The sequence below is a fragment of the Nothobranchius furzeri genome, chromosome 17 (assembly GCF_043380555.1).
Source record: "Nothobranchius furzeri strain GRZ-AD chromosome 17, NfurGRZ-RIMD1, whole genome shotgun sequence".
NCBI classification, from domain to species: domain Eukaryota; kingdom Metazoa; phylum Chordata; class Actinopteri; order Cyprinodontiformes; family Nothobranchiidae; genus Nothobranchius; species Nothobranchius furzeri.
Window position 1 is genome coordinate 4,481,753 of NC_091757.1, and position 10,363 is coordinate 4,492,115.

Here is a 10,363-nt window from a genome sequence, read left to right on the forward strand (position 1 = left end):
TTAAATGGCACCCAGAATTATGTTGCACGAAGCACAATTTCACATCATTCTGGGTTCATTTGTGTGAAAACAAGGTCCAATCAGGCTGAAACGTTACAGGAAGGTAGAATCTATTGAGTTGTAAGTGATCTGAACGTTTCATGATGATAGCACTTTCCTAAGGGGGTAAAACCATGTCCCAAAGGTCACCGGATCTGGTGTCAATTTAAAGAAGTAGTCCAGTTACACATTTGTGGGCTTATAACTTGGCTTCTGAATGTCCTAGAGAGATCAGGTTTGTTTTAATGTACTCCAATCAACAGCCCCTACAACCACAAAAAGGAATGAAGACATTAGCACTTATGGTTTTTAAATGGCACCCAGAATTATGTTGCACAAAGCACAATTTCACATCATTCTGGGTTCATTTGTGTGAAAACAAGGTCCAATCAGGCTGAAACGTTACAGGAAGGTAGAATCTATTGAGTTGTAAGTGATCTTAACGTTTCATGATGATAGCACTTTCCTAAGGGGGTCAAACCATGTCCCAAATGTCACCGGATCTGGTGTCTATTTAAAGAAGTAGTCCAGTTACACATGTGTGGGCTTATAACTTGGCTTCTGAATGTCCTAGAGAGATCAGGTTTGTTTTAGGGTACTCCAATCAATAGCTCCTACAACCACAAAAAGGAATGGAGTCATTAGCACTTATGGTTTTTAAATGGCACCCAGAATTATGTTGCACGAAGCACAATTTCACATCATTCTGGGTTCATTTGTGTGAAAACAAGGTCCAATCAGGCTGAAACGTTACAGGAAGGTAGAATCTATTGAGTTGTAAGTGATATGAACGTTTCATGATGATAGCACTTTCCTAAGGGGGTAAAACCATGTCCCAAAGGTCACCGGATCTGGTGTAAATTTAAAGAAGTAGTCCAGTTACACATTTGTGGGCTTATAACTTGGCTTCTGAATGTCCTAGAGAGATCAGGTTTGTTTTAATGTACTCCAATCAACAGCCCCTACAACCACAAAAAGGAATGGAGTCATTAGCACTTATGGTTTGTAAATGGCACCCAGAATTATGTTGCACAAAGCACAATTTCACATAATTCTGGGTTCATTTGTGTGAAAACAAGGTCCAATCAGGCTAAAACGTTACAGGAAGGTAGAATCTACTGAGTTGTAAGTGATCTGAACGTTTCATGATGATAGCACTTTCCTAAGGGGGTCAAACCATGTTCCAAATGTCACCGGATATGGTGTCAATTTAAAGAAGTAGTCCAGTTACACATTTGTGGGCTTATAACTTGGCTTCTGAATGTCCTAGAGAGATCAGGTTTTTTTTTACTGTACTCCAATCAACAGCCCCTACAACCACAAAAAGGAATGGAGTCATTAGCACTTATGCTTTGTAAATGGCACCCAGAATTATGTTGCACGAAGCACAATTTCAGATCATTCTGGGTCCATTTGTGTGAAAACAATGTCCAATCAGGCTGAAACGCTACAAGAAGGTAGAATCTATTGAGTTGTAAGTGATCTGAACGTTTCAAGATGATTGCACATTCCTATAGGGGGTAAAACCATGTCCCAACGGTCACCGGGCCTTGTGTCACTTTAAAGAATAGTCCAGTTACACCTTTGTGGGCTTATAACTTGGCTTCTGAATGTCCTAGAGAGGTTAGGTTTGTTTTAGTGTACTCCAATCAACAGCCCCTACAATCACAAAAAGGAATGGAGTCATTAGCACTTATGGTTTGTAAATGGCAACCAGAATTATGTTGCACGAAGCACAATTTCACATCATTCTGGGTTCATTTGTGTGAAAACAAGGTCCAATCAGGCTGAAACGTTACAGGAAGGTAGAATCTATTGAGTTGTAAGTGATCTGAACGTTTCATCATGATAGCACTTTCCTAAGGGGGTCAAACCATGTCCCAAAGGTCACCGGATCAGGTGTCAATTTAAAGAAGTAGTCCAGTTACACATTTGTGGGCTTTTAACTTGGCTTCTGAATGTCCTAGAGAGATCAGGTTTGTTTTAGTGTACTCCAATCAACAGCCCCTACAACCACAAAAAGGAATGGAGTCATTAGCACTTATGGTTTGTAAATGGCACCCAGAATTATGTTGCACGAAGCACAATTTCACATCATTCTGGGTCCATTTGTGTGAAAACAAGGTCCAATCAGGCTGAAACTTTACAGGAAGGTAGAATCTATTGAGTTGTAAGTGATCTCAACGTTTCAAGATGATAGCACTTTCCTAAGGGGGTCAAACCATGTCCCAAAGGTCACCGGGCCTGGTGTCAATTTAAAGAAGTAGTCCAGTTACACATTTGTGGGCTTATAACTTGGCTTCTGAATGTCCTAGAGAGATCAGGTTTGTTTTAGGGTACTCCAATCAACAGCTCCTACAACCACAAAAAGGAATGAAGACATTAGCACTTATGGTTTTTAAATGGCACCCAGAATTATGTTGCACGAAGCACAATTTCACATCATTCTGGGTTCATTTGTGTGAAAACAAGGTCCAATCAGGCTGAAACGTTACAGGAAGGTAGAATCTATTGAGTTGTAAGTGATCTTAACGTTTCATGATGATAGCACTTTCCTAAGGGGGTCAAACCATGTCCCAAATGTCACCGGATCTGGTGTCAATTTAAAGAAGTAGTCCAGTTACACATGTGTGGGCTTATAACTTGGCTTCTGAATGTCCAAGAGAGATCAGGTTTGTTTTAGGGTACTCCAATCAATAGCTCCTACAACCACAAAAAGGAATGGAGTCATTAGCACTTATGGTTTTTAAATGGCACCCAGAATTATGTTGCACGAAGCACAATTTCACATCATTCTGGGTTCATTTGTGTGAAAACAAGGTCCAATCAGGCTGAAACATTACAGGAAGGTAGAATCTATTGAGTTGTAAGTGATCTGAACGTTTCATGATGATAGCACTTTCCTAAGGGGGTAAAACCATGTCCCAAAGGTCACCGGATCTGGTGTAAATTTAAAGAAGTAGTCCAGTTACACATTTGTGGGCTTATAACTTGGCTTCTGAATGTCCTAGAGAGATCAGGTTTGTTTTAATGTACTCCAATCAACAGCCCCTACAACCACAAAAAAGAATGGAGTCATTAGCACTTATGGTTTGTAAATGGCACCCAGAATTATGTTGCACAAAGCACAATTTCACATCATTCTGGGTTCATTTGTGTGAAAACAAGGTCCAATCAGGCTGAAACGTTACAGGAAGGTAGAATCTACTGAGTTGTAAGTGATCTGAACGTTTCATGATGATAGCACTTTCCTAAGGGGGTCAAACCATGTCCCAAATGTCATCGGATCTGGTGTCAATTTAAAGAAGTAGTCCAGTTACACATTTGTGGGCTTATAACTTGGCTTCTGAATGTCCTAGGGAGATCAGTTTTTTTTTACTGTACTCCAATCAACAGCCCCTACAACCACAAAAAGGAATGGAGTCATTAGCACTTATGCTTTGTAAATGGCACCCAGAATTATGTTGCACGAAGCACAATTTCAGATCATTCTGGGTCCATTTGTGTGAAAACAATGTCCAATCAGGCTGAAACGCTACAAGAAGGTAGAATCTATTGAGTTGTAAGTGATCTGAACGTTTCAAGATGATCGCACATTCCTATAGGGGGTAAAACCATGTCCCAACGGTCACCGGGCCTTGTGTCACTTTAAAGAATAGTCCAGTTACACCTTTGTGGGCTTATAACTTGGCTTCTGAATGTCCTAGAGAGGTTAGGTTTGTTTTAGTGTACTCCAATCAACAGCCCCTACAACCACAAAAAGGAATGGAGTCATTAGCACTTATGGTTTGTAAATGGCAACCAGAATTATGTTGCACGAAGCACAATTTCACATCATTCTGGGTTCATTTGTGTGAAAACAAGGTCCAATCAGGCTGAAACGTTACAGGAAGGTAGAATCTATTGAGTTGTAAGTGATCTGAACGTTTCATCATGATAGCACTTTCCTAAGGGGGTCAAACCATGTCCCAAAGGTCACCGGATCAGGTGTCAATTTAAAGAAGTAGTCCAGTTACACATTTGTGGGCTTATAACTTGGCTTCTGAATGTCCTAGAGAGATCAGGTTTGTTTTAGTGTACTCCAATCAACAGCCCCTACAACCACAAAAAGGAATGGAGTCATTAGCACTTATGGTTTGTAAATGGCACCCAGAATTATGTTGCACGAAGCACAATTTCACATCATTCTGTGTCCATTTGTGTGAAAACAAGGTCCAATCAGGCTGAAACGCTACAAGAAGGTAGAATCTATTGAGTTGTAAGTGATCTGAACGTTTCAAGATGATCGCACATTCCTATAGGGGGTAAAACCATGTCCCAAAGGTCACCGGGCCTGGTGTCACTTTAAAGATGTAGTCCAGTTACACCTTTGTGGGCTTATAACTTGGCTTCTGAATGTCCTAGAGAGGTTAGGTTTGTTTTAGTGTACTCCAATCAAAAGCCCCTACAACCACAAAAAGGAATGGAGTCATTAGCACTTATGGTTTGTAAATGGCACCCAGAATTATGTTGCACGAAGCACAATTTCACATCATTCTGGGTTCATTTGTGTGAAAACAAGGTCCAATCAGGCTGAAACGTTACAGGAAGGTAGAATCTATTGAGTTGTAAGTGATCTTAACGTTTCATGATGATAGCACTTTCCTAAGGGGGTCAAACCATGTCCCAAATGTCACCGGATCTGGTGTCAATTTAAAGAAGTTGTCCAGTTACACATTTGTGGGCTTATAACTTGGCTTCTGAATGTCCTAGAGAGATCAGGTTTGTTTTAGGGTACTCCAATCAACAGCTCCTATAACCACAAAAAGGAATGGAGTCATTAGCACTTATGGTTTTTAAATGGCACCCAGAATTATGTTGCACGAAGCACAATTTCACATCATTCTGGGTTCATTTGTGTGAAAACAAGGTCCAATCAGGCTGAAACGTTACAGGAAGGTAGAATCTATTGAGTTGTAAGTGATCTGAACGTTTCATGATGATAGCACTTTCCTAAGGGGGTAAAACCATGTCCCAAAGGTCACCGGATCTGGTGTCAATTTAAAGAAGTAGTCCAGTTTCACATTTGTGGGCTTATAACTTGGCTTCTGAATGTCCTAGAGAGATCAGGTTTGTTTTAATGTACTCCAATCAACAGCCCCTACAACCACAAAAAGGAATGGAGTCATTAGCACTTATGGTTTGTAAATGGCACCCAGAATTATGTTGCACAAAGCACAATTTCACATCATTCTGGGTTCATTTGTGTGAAAACAAGGTCCAATCAGGCTGAAACGTTACAGGAAGGTAGAATCTACTGAGTTGTAAGTGATCTGAACGTTTCATGATGATAGCACTTTCCTAAGGGGGTCAAACCATGTCCCAAATGTCACCGGATCTGGTGTCAATTTAAAGAAGTAGTCCAGTTACACATTTGTGGGCTTATAACTTGGCTTCTGAATGTCCTAGAGAGATCAGGTTTGTTTTACTGTACTCCAATCAACAGCCCCTACAACCACAAAAAGGAATGGAGTCATTAGCACTTATGCTTTGTAAATGGCACCCAGAATTATGTTGCACGAAGCACAATTTCAGATCATTCTGGGTCCATTTGTGTGAAAACAATGTCCAATCAGGCTGAAACGCTACAAGAAGGTAGAATCTATTGAGTTGTAAGTGATCTGAACGTTTCAAGATGATCGCACATTCCTATAGGGGGTAAAACCATGTCCCAAAGGTCACCGGGCCTTGTGTCACTTTAAAGAATAGTCCAGTTACACCTTTGTGGGCTTATAACTTGGCTTCTGAATGTCCTAGAGAGGTTAGGTTTGTTTTAGTGTACTCCAATTAACAGCCCCTACAACCACAAAAAGGAATGGAGTCATTAGCACTTATGGTTTGTAAATGGCACCCAGAATTATGTTGCACGAAGCACAATTTCACATCATTCTGGGTTCATTTGTGTGAAAACAAGGTCCAATCAGGCTGAAACGTTACAGGAAGGTAGAATCTATTGAGTTGTAAGTGATCTGAACATTTCATGATGATAGCACTTTCCTAAGGGGGTCAAACCATGTCCCAAAGGTCACCGGATCTGGTGTCAATTTAAAGAAGTAGTCCAGTTACACATTTGTGGGCTTATAACTTGGCTTCTGAATGTCCTGGAGCGATGAGGTTTGTTTTAGTGTACTCCAATCAACAGCCCCTACAACCACAAAAAGGAATGGAGTCATTAGCACTTATGGTTTTTTAATGGCACCCAGAATTATGTTGCACGAAGCACAATTTCACAACATTCTGCGTTCATTTGTGTGAAAACAAGGTCCAATCAGGCTGAAACGTTACAGGAAGGTAGAATCTATTGAGTTGTAAGTGATCTGAACGTTTCATGATGATAGCACTTTCCTAAGGGGGTCAAACCATGTCCCAAAGGTCACCGGATCTGGTGTCACTTTAATGAAGTAGTCCAGTTACACATTTGTGGGCTTCTAACTTGGCTTCTGAATGTCCTAGAGAGATCAGGTTTGTTTTAGTATACTCCAATCAACAGCCCCTACAACCACAAAAAGGAATGGAGTCATTAGCACTTATGGTTTGTAAATGGCACCCAGAATTATGTTGCACGAAGCACAATTTCACATCATTCTGTGTCCATTTGTGTGAAAACAAGGTCCAATCAGGCTGAAACGCTACAAGAAGGTAGAATCTATTGAGTTGTAAGTGATCTGAACGTTTCAAGATGATCGCACATTCCTATAGGGGGTAAAACCATGTCCCAAAGGTCACCGGGCCTGGTGTCACTTTAAAGATGTAGTCCAGTTACACCTTTGTGGGCTTATAACTTGGCTTCTGAATGTCCTAGAGAGGTTAGGTTTGTTTTAGTGTACTCCAATCAAAAGCCCCTACAACCACAAAAAGGAATGGAGTCATTAGCACTTATGGTTTGTAAATGGCACCCAGAATTATGTTGCACGAAGCACAATTTCACATCATTCTGGGTTCATTTGTGTGAAAACAAGGTCCAATCAGGCTGAAACGTTACAGGAAGGTAGAATCTATTGAGTTGTAAGTGATCTGAACGTTTCATGATGATAGCACTTTCCTAAGGGGGTCAAACCATGTCCCAAAGTTCACCGGATCTGGTGTCACTTTAAAGAAGTAGTCCAGTTACACATTTGTGGGCTTATAACTTGGCTTCTGAATGTCCTAGAGAGGTCAGGTTTGTTTTAGTGTACTCCAATCAACAGCCCCTACAACCACAAAAAGGAATGGAGACATTAGCACTTATGGTTTTTAAATGGCACCCAGAATTATGTTGCACGAAGCACAATTTCACATCATTCTGGGTTCATTTGTGTGAAAACAAGGTCCAATCAGGCTGAAACGTTACAGGAAGGTAGAATCTATTGAGTTGTAAGTGATCTTAACGTTTCATGATGATAGCACTTTCCTAAGGGGGTCAAACCATGTCCCAAATGTCACCGGATCTGGTGTCAATTTAAAGAAGTTGTCCAGTTACACATTTGTGGGCTTATAACTTGGCTTCTGAATGTCCTAGAGAGATCAGGTTTGTTTTAGGGTACTCCAATCAACAGCTCCTATAACCACAAAAAGGAATGGAGTCATTAGCACTTATGGTTTTTAAATGGCACCCAGAATTATGTTGCACGAAGCACAATTTCACATCATTCTGGGTTCATTTGTGTGAAAACAAGGTCCAATCAGGCTGAAACGTTACAGGAAGGTAGAATCTATTGAGTTGTAAGTGATCTGAACGTTTCATGATGATAGCACTTTCCTAAGGGGGTAAAACCATGTCCCAAAGGTCACCGGATCTGGTGTCACTTTAATGAAGTAGTCCAGTTACACATTTGTGGGCTTCTAACTTGGCTTCTGAATGTCCTAGAGAGATCAGGTTTGTTTTAGTATACTCCAATCAACAGCCCCTACAACCACAAAAAGGAATGGAGTCATTAGCACTTATGGTTTGTAAATGGCACCCAGAATTATGTTGCACGAAGCACAATTTCACATCATTCTGTGTCCATTTGTGTGAAAACAAGGTCCAATCAGGCTGAAACGCTACAAGAAGGTAGAATCTATTGAGTTGTAAGTGATCTGAACGTTTCAAGATGATCGCACATTCCTATAGGGGGTAAAACCATGTCCCAAAGGTCACCGGGCCTGGTGTCACTTTAAAGATGTAGTCCAGTTACACCTTTGTGGGCTTATAACTTGGCTTCTGAATGTCCTAGAGAGGTTAGGTTTGTTTTAGTGTACTCCAATCAAAAGCCCCTACAACCACAAAAAGGAATGGAGTCATTAGCACTTATGGTTTGTAAATGGCACCCAGAATTATGTTGCACGAAGCACAATTTCACATCATTCTGGGTTCATTTGTGTGAAAACAAGGTCCAATCAGGCTGAAACGTTACAGGAAGGTAGAATCTTTTGAGTTGTAAGTGATCTGAACGTTTCATGATGATAGCACTTTCCTAAGGGGGTCAAACCATGTCCCAAAGTTCACCGGATCTGGTGTCACTTTAAAGAAGTAGTCCAGTTACACATTTGTGGGCTTATAACTTGGCTTCTGAATGTCCTAGAGAGGTCAGGTTTGTTTTAGTGTACTCCAATCAACAGCCCCTACAACCACAAAAAGGAATGGAGACATTAGCACTTATGGTTTTTAAATGGCACCCAGAATTATGTTGCACGAAGCACAATTTCACATCATTCTGGGTTCATTTGTGTGAAAACAAGGTCCAATCAGGCTGAAACGTTACAGGAAGGTAGAATCTATTGAGTTGTAAGTGATCTTAACGTTTCATGATGATAGCACTTTCCTAAGGGGGTCAAACCATGTCCCAAATGTCACCGGATCTGGTGTCAATTTAAAGAAGTTGTCCAGTTACACATTTGTGGGCTTATAACTTGGCTTCTGAATGTCCTAGAGAGATCAGGTTTGTTTTAGGGTACTCCAATCAACAGCTCCTATAACCACAAAAAGGAATGGAGTCATTAGCACTTATGGTTTTTAAATGGCACCCAGAATTATGTTGCACGAAGCACAATTTCACATCATTCTGGGTTCATTTGTGTGAAAACAAGGTCCAATCAGGCTGAAACGTTACAGGAAGGTAGAATCTATTGAGTTGTAAGTGATCTGAACGTTTCATGATGATAGCACTTTCCTAAGGGGGTAAAACCATGTCCCAAAGGTCACCGGATCTGGTGTCAATTTAAAGAAGTAGTCCAGTTTCACATTTGTGGGCTTATAACTTGGCTTCTGAATGTCCTAGAGAGATCAGGTTTGTTTTAATGTACTCCAATCAACAGCCCCTACAACCACAAAAAGGAATGGAGTCATTAGCACTTATGGTTTGTAAATGGCACCCAGAATTATGTTGCACAAAGCACAATTTCACATCATTCTGGGTTCATTTGTGTGAAAACAAGGTCCAATCAGGCTGAAACGTTACAGGAAGGTAGAATCTACTGAGTTGTAAGTGATCTGAACGTTTCATGATGATAGCACTTTCCTAAGGGGGTCAAACCATGTCCCAAATGTCACCGGATCTGGTGTCAATTTAAAGAAGTAGTCCAGTTACACATTTGTGGGCTTATAACTTGGCTTCTGAATGTCCTAGAGAGATCAGGTTTGTTTTACTGTACTCCAATCAACAGCCCCTACAACCACAAAAAGGAATGGAGTCATTAGCACTTATGCTTTGTAAATGGCACCCAGAATTATGTTGCACGAAGCACAATTTCAGATCATTCTGGGTCCATTTGTGTGAAAACAATGTCCAATCAGGCTGAAACGCTACAAGAAGGTAGAATCTATTGAGTTGTAAGTGATCTGAACGTTTCAAGATGATCGCACATTCCTATAGGGGGTAAAACCATGTCCCAAAGGTCACCGGGCCTTGTGTCACTTTAAAGAATAGTCCAGTTACACCTTTGTGGGCTTATAACTTGGCTTCTGAATGTCCTAGAGAGGTTAGGTTTGTTTTAGTGTACTCCAATTAACAGCCCCTACAACCACAAAAAGGAATGGAGTCATTAGCACTTATGGTTTGTAAATGGCACCCAGAATTATGTTGCACGAAGCACAATTTCACATCATTCTGGGTTCATTTGTGTGAAAACAAGGTCCAATCAGGCTGAAACGTTACAGGAAGGTAGAATCTATTGAGTTGTAAGTGATCTGAACATTTCATGATGATAGCACTTTCCTAAGGGGGTCAAACCATGTCCCAAAGGTCACCGGATCTGGTGTCAATTTAAAGAAGTAGTCCAGTTACACATTTGTGGGCTTATAACTTGGCTTCTGAATGTCCTGGAG